A 24784-nucleotide genomic window follows, 5' to 3' on the forward strand; every position below is an offset into this window, starting at 1 on the left:
CCCACTACACTACACCACACTACACTACCCTACACTACACTACACTACTCCTTACACCACACTACACTACCCCTACACCACACCCACACTACCCTACACCACACTACACCACACCACACTACACTGCCCTACACCACACTACACTACCCTACACCACAATACACTACCCTACACCACACTACACTACCCTATATAGTACCTTCTACCACATTACCCTACACTACCCTACACCACACTACCCTACACCACACCACACTACACTACACTACACCACACTACACCACTCCCACACTACACTAGCCTGCCACTCACACTACCCTACACCACACTACCCTACACCACACCACACTACCCTCCTACCCTACACCACACTACCCTACCCTACACCACACTACACTACACCACACACACTACCCTACACCACAATACACTACCCTACACCACGCCACACTCACCCTACACATACACTACCCTACACCACACCACACTACCTATATATAGTACCTTCTACCACATTACCCTACACTACCCTACACCACTACCCTACACCACACCACACTACAGTACCACACTACACACTACACCACACTACACTACTCCCTTACACTACCCTACACCACACTACCCTACACCACACCACACTACCCTACTCCTACACCACACTACCCTACTACCTACACCACACTACACTACCCCACACTACACCACACTACACTACCCTACACCACACTACCCTACACCACACTACCCTACACCACACTACCCTACACCACACTACCCTACACCACACCACACTACTCCCCCCTACCCTACACCACACTACCCTACACCACACCTACACCACACTACCCCACACCACAGTACCTTCTACCACACCACACTACCCTACCCTACACCACACTACCCACATTACCTACACTACACCTACACCACACTACCCTACACCACACATTACACCACTACACACACCACATACCCTACACCACACCACCTACACTACACCACACTACCCTACACCACACTACCCTACACCACACCACACTCACCCTCTACCCTACATCACACCACCCTACCCTACACCACACTACCCTACACCACACTACACACACACCACACTACCCTATATAGTACCTTCTACCACATTACCCTACACTACCCTACACCACACTACCCTACACCACACTACCCTACACCACACTACCCTACACCACACTACCCTACACCACACTACCCTACACTACCCTACCCCACACTACACTACCCTACACTACACTACCCTACACCACAATACCCTACACCACACTACCCTACACCACACTACCCTACACCACACTACCCTACACCACACCACACTACCTCCATATTCACACTACCCCTACACCACACTACACTACACTACACCACACCACACTACCCTACACCACACCACACTACCCTATATAGTACCTTCTACCACATTACCCTAAACCACTAAACCTACACTACACTACACCACTACACACTATATTACCTTCTACCACATTACCCTCACACCACACTACACTACCCTTACACCACACTACCCTACACATTACACTTACATTTAAGTCATTTAGCAGACGCTCTTATCCAGAGCGACTTACAAATTGGTGCATTCACTTTATGACATCCAGTGGAACAGCCACTTTACAATAGTGCATCTAAATCTTTAGGGGGGTGAGAAGGATTACTTATCCCATCCTAGGTATTCTTTAAAGAGGTGGGGTTTCAGGTGTCTGGGAAGGTGGTGATTGACTCCATGTCCTGGCCTGAGGGAGTTTGTTCCACCATTGGGGGCCAGAGCAGCGAACAGTTTTGACTGGGCTGAGCGGGAACTGTACTTCCTCAGTGGTAGGGAGGCGAGCAGGCCAGAGGTGGATGAACGCAGTGCCCTTTGTTTGGGTGTAGGGGCCTGATCAGAGCCTGAGGTACTGAGGTGCCGTTCCCCTCACAGCCCGTAAGCAAGCACCATGGTCTTGTAGCGGATGCGAGCTTCAACTGGAAGCCAGTGGAGAGAGCGGAGGGAGCGGTGACGTGAGAGAACTTGGGAAGGTTGAACACCAGACGGGCTGCGGCGTTCTGGATGAGTTGTAGGGGTTTAATGGCACAGGCAGGGAGCCGAGCCAACAGCGAGTTGCAGTAATCCAGACGGGAGATGACAAGTGCCTGGATTAGGACCTGCGCCGCTTCCTGTGTGAGGCAGGGTCGTACTCTGCGGATGTTGTAGAGCATGAACCTACAGGAACGGGCCACCGCCTTGATGTTAGTTTTTGAGAACGACAGGGTTTTGTCCACGGGATCACGCCTGTTCTTAGCGCTCTGAGGAGGACACAATGGAGTTGTCAACCGTGAGGATGGCGAGATCATGGAACGGGCAGTCCTTCCCCACGACACTACCCTACACCACTACCCTACACCACACTACCCTACACCACACTACACCACACTGTGAGGCCCTCTACACCACACCACTACCCTACACCACATTACCCTACACCACACTACCCTACACCACACTACCCACACTATCAATCAATCAATCAAAGAGGAGCTGATATCTCAAAGTGCTGTACAGAAACCCAGCAAACAGAGATTCAGCTTGAGGTCCCAGAAAGGCCAAAACCTGAAATCCGTCATCGTGAGATTATAACAGAACATGACTGATATGTCAATAATGCCAGAGATGCGAGCCTTCATGTCGCTGGGGCACCTGGTCATCAGAAGGGGGAAAGGAGAGAAGATTGGAGATTATAACAGAACGTGGCCAAGATGTTCAAATGTCTGCATAGGCAATGATAGGAGAGACCATGAGGTTATGACAGAGCTACAGTGACTTGGTGTATAGCGCCCTACACCACATTACCCTACACCACACTACACTGCCTTACACCACAGCCCTACACCACACTACACTACCCTACACCACACTACCTCTACACCACACCACATAGACTACACTGCCCCACACCACACTACCCTACACCACACTACCCCCTACACCACACTACCCTAGAACCCCACACCACCACCCTACCCACACTACCTCTATATAGAACCTTACACCACACTACACAGTTCACACCACACTACCCCTACACCACACCACTACCCTACACCACACTACCCTACACCACACCTCACACTACCCTACACCACACCACACTACCCTACACCACACCACACTACCCTCTACACCACACTACACTACCCTATATAGAACCTTACACACCTACACCCACACACCACACTACCCTACACCACACACTATACCACATTACCCTACACCACATTACCCTACACCACACTACACTACCCTATATACACCACACTCTACACCACACCCCTACCCACACCACACCACACCACTATATAGTACCTTCTACCACACCTGCCACACTACACCACACTACCCTACACCACACTCACACCACACCATTACCCTACACCACACTGCCCTACACCACACGAACCCCACACTACACCACACTACCCCACACCACACTCCTACACCCTATAGAACCTTACACCACACTCACCCTACACCACACCACACTACCCTACACCACACCACACCAATTCTCTACACCACACTACCCTACACCACACTACCCTACACCACACCACTACCCTACACCACACCACACACTACACCACACTACCTAGAACCTTACACCACACTACCCTACACCACCACACTACCCTACACCACACTACACCACACTGCCCTACACACCACACTACCCTACACCACACCTATACACATTACCCTACACGATTACCCAACACCACATTACCCCACACCACACTATATACTACATTTAAGTCTAGCAGACGCCTTATCCACCACTACACCTTATGACTACACCACATTACCCTACACCATCCACTTGAAGAGGTGGGGTTTCACACTGCCCATTACACCACACCACACAGAGGTGGATGAACGCAGTGCCCTTGTTTGGGTGTAGGGCCTACACCACACTCACAGCTCCGTAGGCAAGCACCATGGTCTACACCACACCGGAGAGAACACACTACCCTACACCACATTACCCTACACCACATTACCCTACACCATGTTAGTTGAGAACGACAGGGTGTTAGTCTCACACCTTAGCGCTCTGGGAGGAGGGAGACACAATGGACTGCCCTACACCACACCACACTACCCTCCACACACCATGCATTACCCTACACCACATGATAGGAGACCACCACACACCATGTATAGCTTAGAATAAGAGACTACAGAGCCTACACCACACTGAGACCCACACTATCAATCAATCAATCAAATGTATTTATATACGAATCCCTTCGGAGATGCCCAATCAGCTGATATCTCAAGGCAGTGCTGTACAGAAACCCAGCCTAAACCCCAAACAGAAAGCAATGCTAGGTGAAACCTGACTGATTTGGTCTAGAAAAACATTCTGAGAGATAGAAAGGCTAAAACCTGGAAGAAAGAGAAGTGGAACCTGGGTTGACATCGGAGTGGGGTGGCCAGTCCTCTCTGGCTGTGCCGGAGGGAGATTATAACAGAACATGAGGTAAGGGAGAAGGTCTCCTAAATGGTCTGGAGAAAATGACCAGCATGGCGTCAAATAATTTCATCTGGAGAGAAGGGCAGAACAGCTGAAACTAGGGAGCAGCAGCACAGTCAGGTGGACTGGACAGCAAGGAGCCTTCGATGCTGTGGTAGTCCTGGGGCACGGTCAAAATGGTTGACAAGTCCTCCTGCAGAGAGAAAGAAAGAGAATTAGAGGGGGGAGGGAGGATTCTGGCTGTGGGAGGAGATTATAACAGGTGGCAAAAGATGTTCAAATGTTCATAAATGGCAGATGGTTGGAATTTAGAATGGTAGAAAGTGGCTTTAGCAGCAGATGGACAGAGGAGGAAAATGTAGAACCTTACACCACATTACCCTACACCACATTACCCTATATGGAACCTTACACCCACACTACCCTACACCACATTACCCCCTACACCACATTACACCACACCCTATATGGAACCTTACACCACATTACCCTACACCACATTACCTATATGGAACCTTACACCACACTACCCTACACCACATTACCCTACACCACATTACCCTATATGGAACCTTACACCACATTACCCTACACCACATTACCCTACACCACATTACCTATATAGAACCTTACACCACATTACCCTATATGGAACCTTACACCACACTACCCTACACCACATTACCCTACACCACATTACCCTATATGGAACCTTACACCACATTACCCTACACCACACCACACTACCTATATAGAACCTTACACCACATTACCCCACACCACATTACCCTATATGGAACCCTACACCACATTACCCTACACCACACTACCCTATATAGAACCTTACACCACATTACCCTACACCACATTACCCTATATGGAACCTTACACCACATTACCCTACACCACATTACCCTATATGGAACCTTACACCACACTACCCTACACCACATTACCCTACACCACACTACCCTATATGGAACCCTACACCACACTACCCACCCCTACCTACACCACATTACCCACACTTACACCACACTACCCTACACCACATTACCCTATATATAGAACCTTACACCACATTACCCTACACCACATACACTACCCTATATAGAACCCTACACCACACTACCCTACACCACACTACCCTACATGTCTGAAATCAGGGTTTTAGTTGTTTTGGATATCGTCTAGACTATATGATCAGAACTATTTTCTAAGAACCTTTTTTTTTTAAATTAAACCTTCTCTTCAGAGTAGTCAAATTTACAATCTTGTGACTATGAAACCAATTTTGTAATTTAGGTCAACCAAATAAATGTATTTATAGAGCCCTTTTTACAACAGCTGTTGTCACAAAGTGCTTATACAGAAACCCAGACTAAATCCCCAAACAGCAAAGCAATGCAGATGTAGAAGCACAGTGGCTAAGAAAACTCCCTAGAAAGACAGGGAACCTAGGAAGAAACCTAGAGAGGAACCAGCTGAGGGGTGGCCAGTCATCAGAGGAACCAGTCTGAGGGGTGGCCAGTCAGGGTCAGTGAGAGGAACCAGTCTGAGTCTGGGGTGGCCAGTGATCAGAGAGGAACCAGTCTGAGGGGTGGCCAGTCCCTCTTCTGTGCCAGGTGGAGATTATAAGAATATATAGCCATTAAGGCCAGATCGTTCTCGAAGCTGTTCATAAAATAATTATCGGTGGTTGTAGAGGGTGCAACAGGTCAGCATATCTAAGGTCACACAGGACACCAGATAAGACCGGATCATTTCATCAGATAGGACAGACTGTCCCTAGCCCCCTGGCATATAGTCTATTGCAGCACATACACTGGAGGCTGAAACAGGGGGTCGGGACAGGGGCCAACCAGGCAGGATATAACCCCACCCACTTTGCCGAAGCACAGCCCCCACACCACTCGAGAGGTATCATCATCACAGACCACCAACAGCAGACAATATGAACAGTTCACAAAGAAATATGTACTCCTATATGCTTAAGTTAGAGTTATTTAATGTAACTTTTAGTTGTGATACAAATGTTGGACTATGTGTGTTGATTTGTATTACATTGTAATGCTGCCTGATGGGACTCTAATGATGATTTGAAAAACGTTGCATGAAAGGCATGAGCTGTGCTTTGTTTGTTTCAGGCTGTACACACTTCATCAGTCTTTCATTCACAATTTGACAAGCACTTGATAATGCCTTGAATTTCCGCGCTCCATCCCCTTTGTGTGGCTGCAATGCCCCGCCCCCCAAAATCCATTCCTTTTGAGGCCAATGGCCATTTTACCCTTTTGGACTGAAAATAATAATAGTAACCTTTCCCTGCTGCATGCTCCAAAGCACCTCTGTCACGGGATTGGCCCTTTCTCACAGGCTACAAGTGAAGATGGACACATTGGGGATGCAACTGCGTGCATCCTTATCCAATTCCAAGGTGCATGTTGAAGATATTGGACGAACTGTCCACATTTAATTTGTCAACCAACAAAATGAGTAGGCCTAACAAACAGCAAAGCACTAGCCTATGTCAATCTACTATCCCCCATTGTCACGTAGAGGTGGGCCAGAAGGCTAAACTGGATAACCTAACCTCTATCAAAATAAAAGATGGCGGAACCGCAAGTTCTTCTGTGCAAAGGTGTTTATTTACAAGTGAATTCGAACAAAACAACAACAGTACTGCCATCAACGTCTACCCCTTATGGGACAGCTTAAAAACAATGCTGCCCCATCCACAGCTCAATCCAAAATAACCTCTTTCATGACTGAAAGAGAGGCTCCCTTTGGTAGGGCTAGCCCCTCCCCTCAGAACAATTAACCCTAATTAATTAATCAATTAACAAATACCAACCTACATTTTCCATGAACTAAACATACTAAAGGATATACATTGCAACACGGTTTTAAACAATATCACAACATAACATTTACAAGATTACCTCACTACTGACAATATCTTTCAATATGCCCATATGCATTACTGAGCCATTTGGGACAGGCACTATAAAGCCAACCCAATTCCCTTAGCTCAGGTCCTTTTCCAGCTTACCCGGAAGCTACAGAGATGGAGAGAGGAACAGAACAAAACAAACAATGCGCTCATCCACAACATTGATAAGTATAAAATGCATGCACCAAGACAGAGTTGGAATGTCGACCCACATTGTTAACTTATCTTATAATGGCGCAGGGAGGAGTGATGAATATGTGTGTGTGTTAAAGAACTCCAAATGCTGCCCGCGGCCAGTGACGGACTTCTACGTAATAAATGTATTTATAGAGCCCTTTTACAACAGCGTGCCAAGGTTGCCAGTGCTTATACAGAAACCCAGACTAAATCCCCAAACAGCAAAGCAATGCAGATGTAGAAGCACAGTGGCTAAGAAAACTCCCTAGAAAGACACGAACCTAGGAAGGAAGAAAGGCTGAGGGTGGCCAGTCATCAGAGAGAGGAACCAGGCTGAGTCTGAGGGTGGCTAGATCAGAGAGGAACCAGTCTGAGGGGTGGCCAGTCCTCTTCTGTGCCAGGTGGAGATTATAAGAATATATAGCCATTAAGGCCAGATCGTTCAGCAGTCAGACTGGAATATGTTCCGTGATTCATCCAATGACATTGAGGAGTATACCACCTGTCATCGACTTCGTTAATAAGTGCATCGACAACGTCATCCCCACAGTGACCGTCGATACATATCCCAACCAGCAGCCATGGATTACAGGCAACAGCCGCACCAGGCTCAAGGCTAGAGCTGCTGTTTTCAAGGAGCGGGACATTAATCCGGACGCTTTATAAGAAATCCCGCTATGCCCTCAGACGAACCATCAAACAAGCAAAGCGTCAATACAGGATTAAGATTGAATCCTACTACACCGACTCTGACGCTCGTCGGATGTGGCAGGACTTGAAAACTATTACGGACTACAAAGAGAAACCCAAAGCGAGCTGCCCAGTGGCCGCAAGCCTACCATACCTACATTCTTCAGGCAGACCACCGTAGTCCCTGTTCCCAAAGAAGTGAAGGAAACCTGCCTAAATGATTACCGCCCCATAGCACTCACGTCGGTAGCCATATGAAGTGCTTTGAAAGACTGGTCATGACTCACATCAACACCATCATCCCAGAGACCCTAGACCCACTCCAATTCGCATACCGTCCCAACAGATCCACAGATGACGCAATCTCAATCACACTCCACACTACCCTTTCCCACCTGGACAAAAGGAACACCTATGTGAGTATGCTGTTCATTAACTATAGCTCAGCGTTCAACACCATAGTGCCCATGAAGCTCATCACTAAACTAAGGACCCTGGGACTAAACACCTCCCTCTACAACTTGATCTTGTACTTCTTGACGGGCTGCCCCCAGGTGGTAAGGGTAGGCAACAACACATTTGCCATGCTGATCCTCAACACTGGGGCCCCTCAGGGGTGTGTACTTAGTCCCCTCCTGTATTCCCTGTTCACCCACGACTGCATGGCCAAACACGACTCCAACACCATCAAGTTTGCTGACGACACAACAGTGGTAGGCCTGATAACCGACAACGAGGAGACGGCCTACAGGGGGAGGAGGTCAGAGACCTGGCCGCGTGGTGCCAGGACAACAACCTCAATGTGAGCAAGACAAAGGAGCTGATCGTGGACTACAGGAAAGGCAGGCCGAACAGGCCCCCATTAACATCGACGGGGCTGTAGTGGAGCGGGTTAAGAGTTTCAAGTTCCTTGGTGTCCACATCACCAACGAACTATCATGGTCCAAACACACCAAGACAGTCGTGAAGAGGGCACAACAAAACCCTTTCCCCCTCAGGAGACTGGAAAGATTTGGCGTGGGACCCCAGATCCTCAAAAATGTCGACAGGTGCACCATGGAGAGCATCCTGACTGGTTTCATCACCGCCTGGTATGGCAACTGAACGTAAGGCTCCACAGAGGGTAGTGCGAATGGCCCAGTACATCCCTGGGGCCAATCTTCCTGTCATCCAGGACATCTATAATATGCGGTGTCAGAGGATAGCCCATAAAACTCCAGTCCCCAAGTCATGGACTGTTCTCTCTGCTATCGCACGGCAAGTGGTACCGGAGCGCCAAGTCTCGGATCAAAAGACCCCTTTGCAGCTTCTACCCCAAGACAGAAGATTGCTGAACAGCTTCTACCCCCAAGACAGAAGACTGCTGAACAGCTTCTACCCCAAGACAGAAGACTGCTGAACAGCTTCTACCCCCAAGACAGAAGACTGCTGAACAGCTTCTACCCCTAAGACAGAAGACTGCTGAACAGCTTCTACCCCCAAGACAGAAGACTGCTGAACAGCTTCTACCCCCAAGACATAAGACTGCTGAACAGCTTCTACCCCCCAAGACAGAAGACTGCTGAACAGCTTCTACCCCCAAGACAGAAGACTGCTGAACAGCTTCTACCCCCAAGACAGAAGACTGCTGAACAGCTACCCCCAAGACAGAAGACTGCTGAACAGCTTCTACCCCCAAGACAGAAGACTGCTGAACAGCTTCTACCCCCAAGACAGAAGACTGCTGAACAGCTTCTACCCCCAAGACAGAAGACTGCTGAACAGCTTCTACCCAAGACAGAAGACTGCTGAACAGCTTCTGCCCCAAGACAGAAGACTGCTGAACAGCTTCTACCCCCAAGAGAAGACTGCTGAACAGCTTCTACCCCAAGACAGAAGACTGCTGAACAGCTTCTACCCCCAAGACAGAAGACTGCTGAACAGCTTCTACCCCCAAGACAGAAGACTGCTGAACAGCTTCTACCCCAAGACATAAGACTGCTGAACAGCTTCTACCCCCCAAGACAGAAGACTGCTGAACAGCTTCTACCCCAAGACAGAAGACTGCTGAACAGCTTCTACCCCCAAGACAGAAGACTGCTGGAACAGCTTCTACCCCCAGACAGAAGACTGCTGAACAGCTTCTACCCCCAAGACAGAAGACTGCTGAACAGCTTTACCCCTAAGACAGAAGACTGCTGAACAGCTTCTGCCCCCAAGACAGAAGACTGCTGAACAGCTTCTACCCCCAAGACAGAAGACTGCTGAACAGCTTCTACCCCCAAGACAGAAGACTGCTGAACAGCTTCTACCCCCAAGACAGAAGACTGCTGAACAGCTTCTACCCCCAAGACATAAGACTGCTGAACAGCTTCTACCCCCAAGACAGAAGACTGCTGAACAGCTTCTACCCCAAGACAGAAGACTGCTGAACAGCTTCTACCCCCAAGACAGAAGACTGCTGAACAGCTTCTACCCCCAAGACAGAAGACTGCTGAACAGCTTCTACCCCCAAGACAGAAGACTGCTGAACAGCTTCTACCCCAAGACATAAGACTGCTGAACAGCTTCTACCCCCAAGACAGAATAATAATAATAATAATATATGCCATTTAGCTGACGCTTTTTTTATCCAGAAGACAGTCAGTCATGTGTGCATACATTCTACGTATGGGTGGTCCCAGGAATCCAACCCACTGCCCTGGCGTTACAAAGCGCCATGCCTACCAACTGAGCCACAGAAGGACCACATAAGACTGCTGAACAGCTTCTACCCCCAAGACAGAAGACTGCTGAACAGCTTCTACCCCAAGACAGAAGACTGCTGAACAGCTTCTACCCCAAGACAGAAGACTGCTGAACAGCTTCTACCCCCAAGACAGAAGACTGCTGAACAGCTTCTACCCCCAAGACAGAAGACTGCTGAACAGCTTCTACCCCCAAGACATAAGACTGCTGAACAGCTTCTACCCCAAGACATAAGACTGCTGAACAGCTTCTACCCCCAAGACATAAGACTGCTGAACAGCTTCTACCCCTAAGACATAAGACTGCTGAACAGCTTCTACCCCCAAGACAGAAGACTGCTGAAACAGCTTCTACCCCAGACAGAAGACTGCTGAACAGCTTCTACCCCAAGACAGAAGACTGCTGAACAGCTTCTACCCCCAAGACAGAAGACTGCTGAACAGCTTCTACCCCCAAGACAGAAGACTGCTGAACAGCTTCTACTCCCCAAGACAGAAGACTGCTGAACAGCTTCTACCCCCAAGACAGAAGACTGCTGAACAGCTTCTACCCCCAAGACAGAAGACTGCTGAACAGCTTCTACCCCAAGACAGAAGACTGCTGAACAGCTTCTGCCCCCCAAGACAGAAGACTGCTGAAACAGCTTCTACCCCAAGACAGAAGACTGCTGAACAGCTTCTACCCCCAAGACATAAGACTGCTGAACAGCTTCTACCCCCAAGACAGAAGACTGCTGAACAGCTTCTACCCCAAGACAGAAGACTGCTGAACAGCTTCTACCCCCAAGACAGAAGACTGCTGAACAATTAATCACCACCGGATTATTTACATTTACAACCCCCTTCCATTTGTATTGTACACTGCTGCTATTAGCTGTTTATTATCTATACGTAGTCACTTCACCCCTACCTACATATACAAATTACCTCAATTTACCTGTACCCCCGCACACTTGGTACCGGTACCCCCTGTACATAGCCTCGTTATTGTCATTTAAAAAAAACTTTACTTTGTTTGGTAAATATTCTTGAACTGCACTGTTGGTTAAGGGCTTGTAAGTAAGCATTTCACGGTAAGGTCTACACCTGTTGGTTAAGGGCTTGTAAGTAAGCATTTCACGGTAAGGTCTACACCTGTATTCAGCTTATGTGATAGATTAAACATATCAGCCTATGCGCTACTTGAGGTGTGCGACCATGATTTTGAAAAATGTTGGAAACAACAGCATGTGCTGTTATATATATATATATATGCCATTTAGCAGACGCTTTTATCCAAAGCGACTTACAGTCAGTCATGTGTGCATACATTCACGTATGGGTGGTCCCGGAATCGAACCCACTACCCTGGCGTTACAAGCGCCATGCTCTACCAACTGAGCTACAGAAGGACCTGTTTCCTTACGCTGTGCCTCACAAGTGATACATCACATTGTATTGGTCACACACACACTTTTTGCAGATGTCATTGTCCTGTTGAAAAACAAATGATAGTCCCACTAAGCGCAACCCAGATGGGATGGCGTATCGCTGCAGAATGCTGTGGTAGCTATGCTAGTTAAGTGTGCCTTTGAATAAAAAAGAAAAATCACAGACTGCGTCACCAGCAAAGCACCCCACACCACCACCTCCATGCTTCACAGTGGGAACCACACATACAGAGATAATCCGTTCACCTACTCTCGTCTCACAAAGGACGGCTGTTAGAACCAAAAATCTCAATTTAGACTCATCAGACCAAAGGACAGATTTCCACCGGTCTAATGTCCATTGCTCATGTTTTCTTGGCTCAAGCAAATCTCTTCTTCTTGTTGTTGTGCTTTAGTAGGGGTTTCTTTGCAGCAATTCGACCATGAAAGCCTGATTCATGCAGTCTTCTCTGAACATTTGATGTTGAGAAGTCTGTTAGTTGAACTCTGAAGTATTTATTTGGGCTGCTATTTCTGAGGCTGGTAACACTAATGAACTTATCCTCTGCAGCAGAGGTAACTCTAGGTCTTCCATTCCTGTGGCGGTCCTCATTAGAGCCAGTTAACTCTAATGAACTCATACTCTGCAGCAGAGGTAACTCTAGGTCTTCCATTCCTGTGCGCTCCTCATTAGAGCCAGGTAACTCTGGGTCTTCCATTCCTGTGGCAGTCCTCATTAGAGCCAGTTAACTCTAGGTCTTCCATTCCTGTGGCAGTCCTCATTAGAGCCAGGTAACTCTAGGTCTTCCATTCCTGTGGCAGTCCTCATTAGAGCCAGTTAACTCTAGGTCTTCCATTCCTGTGGCAGTCCTCATTAGAGCCAGGTAACTCTAGGTCTTCCATTCCTGTGGCGGTCCTCATTAGAGCCAGGTAACTCTAGGTCTTCCATTCCTGTGGCGGTCCTCATTAGAGCCAGTTAACTCTAGGTCTTCCATTCCTGTGGCAGTCCTCATTAGAGCCAGGTAACTCTAGGTCTTCCATTCCTGTGGCAGTCCTCATTAGAGCCAGGTAACTCTAGGTCTTCCATTCCTGTGGCAGTCCTCATTAGAGCCAGGTAACTCTAGGTCTTCCATTCCTGTGGCAGTCCTCATTAGAGCCAGTTAACTCTAGGTCTTCCTGTCCTGTGGCGCTCCTCATTAGAGCCAGGTAACTCTAGGTCTTCCTGTCCTGTGGCGGTGGTCTTCCTGTCCTGTGGCGGTCCTCATTAGAGCCAGTTAACTCTAGGTCTTCCATTCCTGTGGCGCTCCTCATTAGAGCCAGGTAACTCTAGGTCTTCCATTCCTGTGGCGCTCCTCATTAGAGCCAGGTAACTCTAGGTCTTCCTGTCCTGTGGCGGTCCTCATTAGAGCCAGGTAACTCTAGGTCTTCCATTCCTGTGGCGCTCCTCATTAGAGCCAGGTAACTCTAGGTCTTCCTGTCCTGTGGCGCTCCTCATTAGAGCCAGGTAACTCTAGGTCTTCCTGTCCTGTGGCGGTGGTCTTCCTGTCCTGTGGCGGTCCTCATTAGAGCCAGGTAACTCTAGGTCTTCCTGTCCTGTGGCGGTGGTCTTCCTGTCCTGTGGCGCTCCTCATTAGAGACAGTTTCATCATATGTCTTGATGGTTTTGTTTTGCAACTGCACTTGAAGAAACTTTCAATGTTCTTGAATGTTTTCACATTGACTGACCATGTCTTAAAGTAATGATGGACTGTAATTTCTTTTAACTTATTTGAGCTGTTCTGTTCCATGGACTTCACACTATTTGGTAAAATACCATCTTCTGTATACCTTGTCACAACACAACTGATTGCTTTTAAACCATTAAGAACGAAATACATTTCACAAATGAACTTTTTAACAAGGCACACCCAGTTAATGCCAGCCTCACCCTCTCCCAGCCTCACCCTGCAGGGCTCGGTTTGGGCACCTAACTTCCACACTACACCACTTCAGAACCAGAGATAATGACCCACACTACACCTCAGAACCAGAGATCATGGCCCACACTACACCACCTCAGAACCAGAGATAATGACCCACACTACACCACCTCAGAACCAGAGATCATGGCCCACACTACACCACCTCAGAACCAGAGATAATGACCCACTACACCACCTCAGAACCAGAGATCACGACCCCACTACACCACCTCAGAACCAGAGATCATGGCCCACACTACACCACCTCAGAACCAGAGATAATGACCCACACTACACCACCTCAGAACCAGAGATCATGACCCACACTCCACCACCTCAGAACCAGAGATCATGACCCACACTACACCACCTCAGAACCAGAGATCACGACCCCACTACACCACCTCAGAACCAGAGATCCACGACCCCACTACACCACCTCAGAACCAGAGATCCACGACCCACACTACACCACCTCAGAACCAGAGATCACGACCCACACTACACACCTCAGAACCAGAGATCATGACCCACACTACACCACCTCAGAACCAGAGATCCACGGCCCACACTACACCACCTCAGAACCAGAGATCACGGCCCACACTACACCACCTCAGAACCAGAATCCGACCCACTACACCACCTCAGAACCAGAGATCACGACCCACACTACACCACCTCAGAACCAGAGATCATGACCGTGCTCCCAGTGGAGGCTGGTGTAACTTTAGATGGGAGGACTGGCTCATTGTAATAGTTGGAATGGAATGAATTCTCCTGATTTCTCCATCCTCCAGGGGTATGTCAGCTGACTAACCTGTTCATCTATGACCTTTAACACTGATCTGAAGTTAACCTTTTGTTTGTTAGATACGTGTTAGACCTACCTCTATTGTATTGTGCTGTGTGTGGCTAAATAAAGAGCTGAGCTGTGCCTTGTCTGTCCCAGCGCTCACCTGCTGGTAGCCAGCTGTCTGTCTGTAGACATAACAGCGTAGCTGATTGTAGATGTCCTTTGTGATGTAATGCTCAAAGTCAATGTTTCCATGTTCAGTGCTGCATGACTGCCTTAGAGATATTACTGTCTATCTCTGTGGTATTACCCACAACCACTTTCAGGTCAGCAATCGTATTATCCGTAATTGATGCCTCCATGAAGTTTGTGCAGGTTATGCCAGGTTCCTGGGCCTGTGGTCATAAAGCACGGAGTCTGATCTAGGATCAGTTTTGCCCTTTAGATCATAATGAATAAGAAGGAAGACCTGATCCTAGACCAGCACTCCTACTCTTTGTGAATACAGGCCCTGATCTTTTTATTGTTTAAGTGTTTATTTCACCTTTATTTAACCAGGTAGGCTAGTTGAGAACACCTTTATTTAACCAGGTAGGCTAGTTGAGAACACCTTTATTTAACCAGGTAGGCCAGTTGAGAACACCTTTATACAACCAGGTAGGCTAGTTGAGAACACCTTTATTTAACCAGGTAGGCCAGTTGAGAACACCTTTATTTAACCAGGTCGGCCAGTTGAGAACACCTTTTTGTTTAACCAGGTTGGCCAGTTGAGAACCTTTATTTAACCAGGTAGGCTAGTTGAGAACACCTTTATTTAACCAGGTAGGCCAGTTGAGAACACCTTTATTTAACCAGGTTGGCCAGTTGAGAACACCTTTATTTAACCAGGTAGGCCAGTTGAGAACACCTTTATTTAACCAGGTAGGCCAGTTGAGAACACCTTTATTTAACCAGGTAGGCTAGTTGAGAACACCTTTATTTAACCAGGTAGGCCAGTTGAGAACACCTTTATTTAACCAGGTAGGCCAGTTGAGAACACCTTTATTTAACCAGGTAGGCCAGTTGAGAACACCTTTATTTAACCAGGTTGGCCAGTTGAGAACACCTTTATTTAACCAGGTAGGCTAGTTGAGAATACCTTTATTTAACCAGGTAGGCTAGTTGAGAAGACATTTATTTAACCAGGTTGGCCAGTTGAAGACCTTTATTTAACCAGGTAGGCCAGTTGAGAACACCTTTATTTAACCAGGTAGGCCAGTTGAGAACACCTTTATTTAACCAGGTAGGCTAGTTGAGAACACCTTTATTTAACCAGGTAGGCCAGTTGAGAACACCTTTATTTAACCAGGTAGGCTAGTTGAGAACACCTTTATTTAACCAGGTAGGCTAGTTGAGAACACCTTTATTTAACCAGGTAGGCCAGTTGAGAACACCTTTTATTTAACCAGGTAGGCCGGTTGAGAACACCTTTATTTAACCAGGTAGGCCGGTTGAGAACACCTTTATTTAACCAGGTAGGCGGTTGAGAACACCTTTATTTAACCAGGTAGTTATGCTTGTTAATTTAAGTATTTTATTTAATCTTTATTTAACCAGGTAGGCCGGTTGAGAACACCTTTATTTAACCAGGTAGGCTAGTTGAGAACACCTTTGTTTAACCAGGTAGGTTAGTTAGGGAACACCTTTATTTAACCAGGTAGGCCAGTTGAGACACCTTTATTTAACCAGGTAGGCTAGTTGAGAACACCTTTATTTAACCAGGTAGGCCAGTTGAGAACACCTTTATTTAACCAGGTAGGCTAGTTGAGAACACCTTTATTTAACCAGGTAGACACAGTTGAGAACACCTTTATTTAACCAGGTGGCCAGTTGAGAACACCTTTATTTAACCAGGTAGGCCCAGTTGAGAACACCTTTATTTAACCAGGTAGGCTAGTTGAGAACACCTTTATTTAACCAGGTAGGCCAGTTGAGAACACCTTTATTTAACCAGGTTGGCCAGTTGAGAACACCTTTATTTAACCAGGTAGGCTAGTTGAGAACACCTTTATTTAGGTAGGCTAGTTGAGAACACCTTTATTTAACCAGGTTGGCCAGTTGAGAACACCTTTATTTAACCAGGTAGGCCAGTTGAGAACACCTTTATTTAACCAGGTAGGCTAGTTGAGAACACCTTTATTTAACCAGGTAGGCTAGTTGAGAACACCTTTATTTAACCAGGTAGGCCAGTTGAGAACACCTTTATTTAACCAGGTAGGCTAGTTGAGAACACCTTTATTTAACCAGGTAGGCTAGTTGAGAACACCTTTATTTAACCAGGTAGGCCAGTTGAGAACACCTTTATTTAACCAGGTAGGCCAGTTGAGAACACCTTTATTTAACCAGGTAGGCCGGTTGAGAACACCTTTATTTAACCAGGTAGGCCGGTTGAGAGAACACCTTTATTTAACCAGGTAGGCCAGTTGAGAACACCTTTATTTAACCAGGTAGTTATGCTTGTTAATTTAAGTATTTTATTTAATCTTTATTTAACCAGGTAGGCCGGTTGAGAACACCTTTATTTAACCAGGTAGGCTAGTTGAGAACACCTTTAGATCATAATGAATAAGAAGGAAGACCTGATCCTAGACCAGCACTCCTACTCTTTGTGAATACAGGCCCTGATCTTTTATTGTTTTAAGTGTTTATTTCACCTTTATTTAACCAGGTAGGCTAGTTGAGAACACCTTTATTTAACCAGGTAGGCTAGTTGAGAACACCTTTTATTTAACCAGGTAGGCCAGTTGAGAACACCTTTATTTAACCAGGTAGGCTAGTTGAGAACACCTTTATTTAACCAGGTAGGCCAGTTGAGAACACCTTTATTTAACCAGGTCGGCCAGTTGAGAACACCTTTATTTAACCAGGTTGGCCAGTTGAGAACACCTTTATTTAACCAGGTAGGCCAGTTGAGAACACCTTTATTTAACCAGGAAGGGTTGAGAACACCTTTATTTAACCAGGGTAGGCTAGTTTGAGAACACCTTTATTTAACCAGGTAGGCCAGTTGAGAACACCTTTATTTAACCAGGTTGGCCAGTTGAGAACACCTTTATTTAACCAGGTAGACAGTTGAGAACACCTTTATTTAACCAGGTAGGCCAGTTGAGAACACCTTTATTTAACCAGGTAGGCTAGTTGAGAACACCTTTATTTAGCTTAGGTAGGCCAGGTTGAGAACACCTTTATTTAACCAGGTAGGCCAGTTGAGAACACCTTTATTTAACCAGGTAGGCCAGTTGAGAACACCTTTATTTAACCAGGTTGGCCAGTTGAGAACACCTTTATTTAACCAGGTGAGCTAGTTGAGAATACCTTTATTTAACCAGGTAGGCTAGTTGAGAAGACCTTTATTTAACCAGGTTGGCCAGTTGAGAACACCTTTATTTAACCAGGTAGGCCAGTTGAGAACACCTTTATTTAACCAGGTAGGCTAGTTGAGAACACCTTTATTTAACCAGGTAGGCCAGTTGAGAACACCTTTATTTAACCAGGTAAGGCTAGTTGAGAACACCTTTATTTAACCAGGTAGGCTAGTTGAGAACACCTTTTATTTAACCAGGTAGGCCAGTTGAGAACACCTTTATTTAACTTAGGTAGGCGGTTGAGAACACCTTTGTTTAACCAGGTAGGCCGGTTGAAACACCTTTATTTAACCAGGTAGGCGGTTGAGAACACCTTTATTTAACCAGGTAGTTATGTTGTTAATTTAAGTATTTTATTTAATCTTTATTTAACCAGGTAGGCGGTTGAGAACACCTTTATTTAACCAGGTAGGCTAGTTGAGAACACCTTTATTTAACCAGGTAGGTTAGTTGAGAACACCTTTATTTAACCAGGTAGCCAGTTGAGAACACCTTTATTTAACCAGGTAGGCTAGTTGAGAACACCTTTATTTAACCAGGTAGGCCAGTTGAGAACACCTTTATTTAACCAGGTAGGCTAGTTGAGAACACCTTTATTTAACCAGGTAGGCCAGTTGAGAACACCTTTATTTAACCAGGTAGGCCAGTTGAGAACACCTTTATTTAACCAGGTAGGCTAGTTGAGAACACCTTTATTTAACCAGGTAGGCTAGTTGAGAACACCTTTATTTAACCAGGTAGGCCAGTTGAGAACACCTTTATTTAACCAGGTTGCCAGTTGAACACCTTTATTTAACCAGGTAGGCTAGTTGAGAACACCTTTATTTAACCAGGTAGGCTAGTTGAGAACACCTTTATTTAACCAGGTTGGCCAGTTGAGAACACCTTTATTTAACCAGGTTGGCCAGTTGAGAACACCTTTATTTAACCAGGTAGGCTAGTTGAGAACACCTTTATTTAACCAGGTAGGCTAGTTGAGAACACCTTTATTTAACCAGGTAGGCCAGTTGAGAACACCTTTATTTAACCAGGTAGGCTAGTTGAGAACACCTTTATTTAACCAGGTAGGCTAGTTGAGAACACCTTTATTTAACCAGGTAGGCCAGTTGAGAACACCTTTATTTAACCAGGTAGGCCAGTTGAGAAACACCTTTTTTAACCAGGTAGGCCGGTTGAGAACACCTTTATTCCCGCCAATGGGTAGGCCGGTTTGAACACCTTTATTTAACCAGGTAGGCCGGGTTGAGAACACCTTTATTTAACCAGGTGGTTGTGGCTTTATTAATTTAAGTATTTTTATTCAAATCTTTATTTAACCAGGTAGGCGGTTAGAACACCTTTATTTAACCAGGTAGAATGGTTAGACTTCCTTTGTTGCTTGGTAGGTTGGTTGAGAACACCTTTATTTAACCCAGGTAGGCCAGTTGAGAACACCTTTTCCAACCAGGTAGGCTAGTTGAGAACACCTTTATTTAACCAGGTAGGCCAGTTAAGAACACCTTTATTTAACCAGGTAGGCCAGTTGGGAACACCTTTATTTAACCAGGTAGGCCAGTTGAGAACACCTTTATTTAACCAGGTAGGCCAGTCGAGAACAACTTTATTTGTCAGGTAGATGAGTTGAGAGCACCTTTGTTCCCAACCAGGTAGGCTAGTTAGAACACACTGTTTGGCTTCAGGTAAAGGCCCAGTTAGAACACTTTTTATTTAACCAGGTGGGCTGGTTGAGAACACCTTCATTTAACCCAGGTAGGCAGTTCAGAACACCTTTATTCCAACAGGTAGGCCAGTTGAGAACACCTTTATTTAACCAGGTAGGCTAGTTGAGAACACCTTTATTTAACCAGGTAGGCCAGTTGAGAACACCTTTATTTAACCAGGTAGGCCAGTTGAGAACACCTTTATTTAACCAGGTAGGCTAGTTGAGAACACTTTTATTTAACCAGGTTGGCCAGTTGAGAACACCTTTATTTAACCAGGTAGGCTAGTTGAGAACACCTTTATTTAACCAGGTAGGCTAGTTGAGAACACCTTTATTTAACCAGGTAGGCTAGTTGAGAACACCTTTATTTAACCAGGTTGGCCAGTTGAGAACACCTTTATTTAACCAGGTAGGCCAGTTGAGAACACCTTTATTTAACCAGGTAGGCTAGTTGAGAACACCTTTATTTAACCAGGTAGGCTAGTTGAGAACACCTTTATTTAACCAGGTAGGCCAGTTGAGAACACCTTTATTTAACCAGGTAGGCTAGTTGAGAACACCTTTATTTAACCAGGTAGGCTAGTTGAGAACACCTTTATTTAACCAGGTAGGCCAGTTGAGAACACCTTTATTTAACCAGGTAGGCCAGTTGAGAACACCTTTATTTAACCAGGTAGGCCGGTTGAGAACACCTTTATTTAACCAGGTAGGCCAGTTGAGAACACCTTTATTTAACCAGGTCGGCCAGTTGAGAACACCTTTATTTAACCAGGTTGGCCAGTTGAGAACACCTTTATTTAACCAGGTAGGCCAGTTGAGAACACCTTTATTTAACCAGGTAGGCCAGTTGAGAACACCTTTATTTAACCAGGTAGGCTAGTTGAGAACACCTTTATTTAACCAGGTAGGCCAGTTGAGAACACCTTTATTTAACCAGGTTGGCCAGTTGAGAACACCTTTATTTAACCAGGTAGGCCAGTTGAGAACACCTTTATTTAACCAGGTAGGCCAGTTGAGAACACCTTTATTTAACCAGGTAGGCTAGTTGAGAACACCTTTATTTAACCAGGTAGGCCAGTTGAGAACACCTTTATTTAACCAGGTAGGCCAGTTGAGAACACCTTTATTTAACCAGGTAGGCCAGTTGAGAACACCTTTATTTAACCAGGTTGGCCAGTTGAGAACACCTTTATTTAACCAGGTAGGCTAGTTGAGAATACCTTTATTTAACCAGGTAGGCTAGTTGAGAAGACCTTTATTTAACCAGGTTGGCCAGTTGAGAACACCTTTATTTAACCAGGTAGGCCAGTTGAGAACACCTTTATTTAACCAGGTAGGCTAGTTGAGAACACCTTTATTTAACCAGGTAGGCCAGTTGAGAACACCTTTATTTAACCAGGTAGGCTAGTTGAGAACACCTTTATTTAACCAGGTAGGCTAGTTGAGAACACCTTTATTTAACCAGGTAGGCCAGTTGAGAACACCTTTATTTAACCAGGTAGGCCGGTTGAGAACACCTTTATTTAACCAGGTAGGCCGGTTGAGAACACCTTTATTTAACCAGGTAGGCCGGTTGAGAACACCTTTATTTGGCAGGTAGTTATGCTTGTTGTTTAAATATTTTATTTAATCTTTATTTAACCAGGTAGGCCGGTTGAGAACACCTTTATTTAACCAGGTAGGCTAGTTGAGAACACCTTTATTTAACCAGGTAGGTTGGTTGAGAACACCTTTATTTAACCAGGTAGGCCCAGTTGAGAACACCTTTATTTAACCAGGTAGGCTAGTTGAGAACACCTTTATTTAACCAGGTAGGCCAGTTGAGAACACCTTTATTTAACCAGGTAGGCTAGTTGAGAACACCTTTATTTAACCAGGTAGGCCAGTTGAGAACACCTTTATTTAACCAGGTAGGCCAGTTGAGAACACCTTTATTTAACCAGGTAGGCTAGTTGAGAACACCTTTATTTAACCAGGTAGGCTAGTTGAGAACACCTTTATTTAACCAGGTAGGCCAGTTGAGAACACCTTTATTTAACCAGGTTGGCCAGTTGAGAACACATGCTATTTAACCAGGTAGGCTAGTTGAGAACCACCTTTATTTAACCAGGTGGGCTAGTTGAGAACACCTTTATTTAACCAGGTTGGCCAGTTGAGAACACCTTTATTTAACCAGGTTGGCCAGTTGAGAATTACCTTTATTTAACCAGGTAGGCTAGTTGAGAACACCTTTATTTAACCAGGTAGGCTAGTTGAGAACACCTTTATTTAACCAGGTAGGCCAGTTGAGAACACCTTTATTTAACCAGGTAGGCTAGTTGAGAACACCTTTATTTAACCAGGTAGGCTAGTTGAGAACACCTTTATTTAACCAGGTAGGCCAGTTGAGAACACCTTTATTTAACCAGGTAGGCCAGTTGAGAACACCTTTATTTAACCAGGTAGGCCGGTTGAGAACACCTTTATTTAACCAGGTAGGCCGGTTGAGAACACCTTTATTTAACCAGGTAGTTATGCTTGTTAATTTAAGTATTTTATTTAATCTTTATTTAACCAGGTAGGCGGTTGAGAACACCTTTATTTAACCAGGTAGGCTAGTTGAGAACACCTTTATTTAACCAGGTAGGTTAGTTGAGAACACCTTTATTTAACCAGGTAGGCCAGTTGAGAACACTGTTTAACCCAGGTAGGCTAGTTGAGAGTACCTTTATTTAACCAGGTAGGCCAGTTGAGAACACCTTTATTTAACCAGGTAGGCCAGTTGAGAACACCTTTATTTAACCAGGTAGGCCAGTTGAGAACACCTTTATTTAACCAGGTAGGCCAGTGAAACAGCACTATTTAACCAGGTAGGCTAGTTGAGAACACCTTTATTTAACCAGGTAGGCTAGTTGAGAACACCTTTTATTTAACCAGGTAGGCCAGTTGAGAACACCTTTATTTAACCAGGTAGGCTAGTTGAGAACACCTTTATTTACAACCAGGTAGGCCAGTTGAGAACACCTTTATTTAACGGTGAGGCCAGTTGAGAACACCTTTATTTAACCAGGTAGGCTAGTTGAGAACACCTTTGTTTAGCCAGGTAGGCCGGTGCAGAACACTTTATTTAACCAGGTAGGCCAGTTGAGAACACCTTTGTTAACCAGGTAGGCTAGTTGAGAACACTTTTATTTAACCAGGTTGGCCAGTTGAGAACACCTTTATTTAACCAGGTAGGCTAGTTGAGAACACCTTTATTTAACCAGGTAGGCTAGTTGAGAACACCTTTATTTAACCAGGTAGGCTAGTTGAGAACACCTTTATTTTAACCAGGTTGGCCAGTTGAGAACACCTTTATTTAACCAGGTAGGCCAGTTGAGAACACCTTTATTTTAACCAGGTAGGCTAGTTGAGAACACCTTTATTTAAACAGGTAGGCTAGTTGAGGAACACCTTTATTTAACCAGGTAGGCCAGTTGAGAACACCTTTGTTATTTAACCAGGTAGGCTAGTTGAGAACACCTTTATTTAACCAGGTAGGCTAGTTGAGAACACCTTTGTTAACCAGGTGAGCCAGTTGAGAACACCTTTATTTAACCAGGTAGGCCAGTTGAGAACACCTTTATTTAACCAGGTAGGCCGGTTGAGAACACCTTTATTTAACCAGGTAGGCCAGTTGAGAACACCTTTATTTAACCAGGTAGTTATGCTTGTTAATTTAAGTATTTTATTTTAATCTTTATTTAACCAGGTAGGCGGTTGAGAACAAGTTCTCATTTACAACTGCGACTTGGCCAAGATAAAGCAAAGCAGTGCAACACAAACAACAACACAGAGATACATGGAGTAAACAAACAGTCAGTAACACAATAGAAAATAAAGTCTATATACAGTGTGTGAATGGCATAAGGAGGTATGGCAATAAATAGGCCATAGTAGCAAAGTAATTACAATTTAGTAGATTAACACTGGAGTGATAGATGAGCAGATGATGTTGAGCAGATGATGGTGTGTAAGTAGTGATACTGGTGTGCAAAAGAGCAGCAAAGTAAATAAAAACAATATGGGGATGAGGTAGGTAGATTGAGTGGACTATTTACAGATGGACTATGCAGCGATCGGTTAGCTGCTCAGATAGCTGATGTTTAAAGTTAGTGAGGGAAATGTAAGTCTCCAGCTTCAGTGATTTATTTTTTTGCAATTCGTTCCAGTCATTGGCAGCAGAGAACTGGGAAGGAAAAGCAGCCAAAGGGTGTTGTCTTTCGGGATGAGCAGTGAGATAAACCTTCTGGAGCGCGTGCTACGGGTGATTGTTTATTGTGACCCAGGGAGCTGAGATGGGGCGGAGCTTTACCTAGCATAGACTTATCGATGACCTGGAGCCAGTGGGTCTGGCGACGAATATGTAGCGAGTGCCAGCTGACT

The sequence above is a fragment of the Oncorhynchus keta genome, unplaced genomic scaffold (genome assembly GCF_023373465.1).
Source record: "Oncorhynchus keta strain PuntledgeMale-10-30-2019 unplaced genomic scaffold, Oket_V2 Un_contig_2206_pilon_pilon, whole genome shotgun sequence".
Taxonomy (NCBI): domain Eukaryota; kingdom Metazoa; phylum Chordata; class Actinopteri; order Salmoniformes; family Salmonidae; genus Oncorhynchus; species Oncorhynchus keta.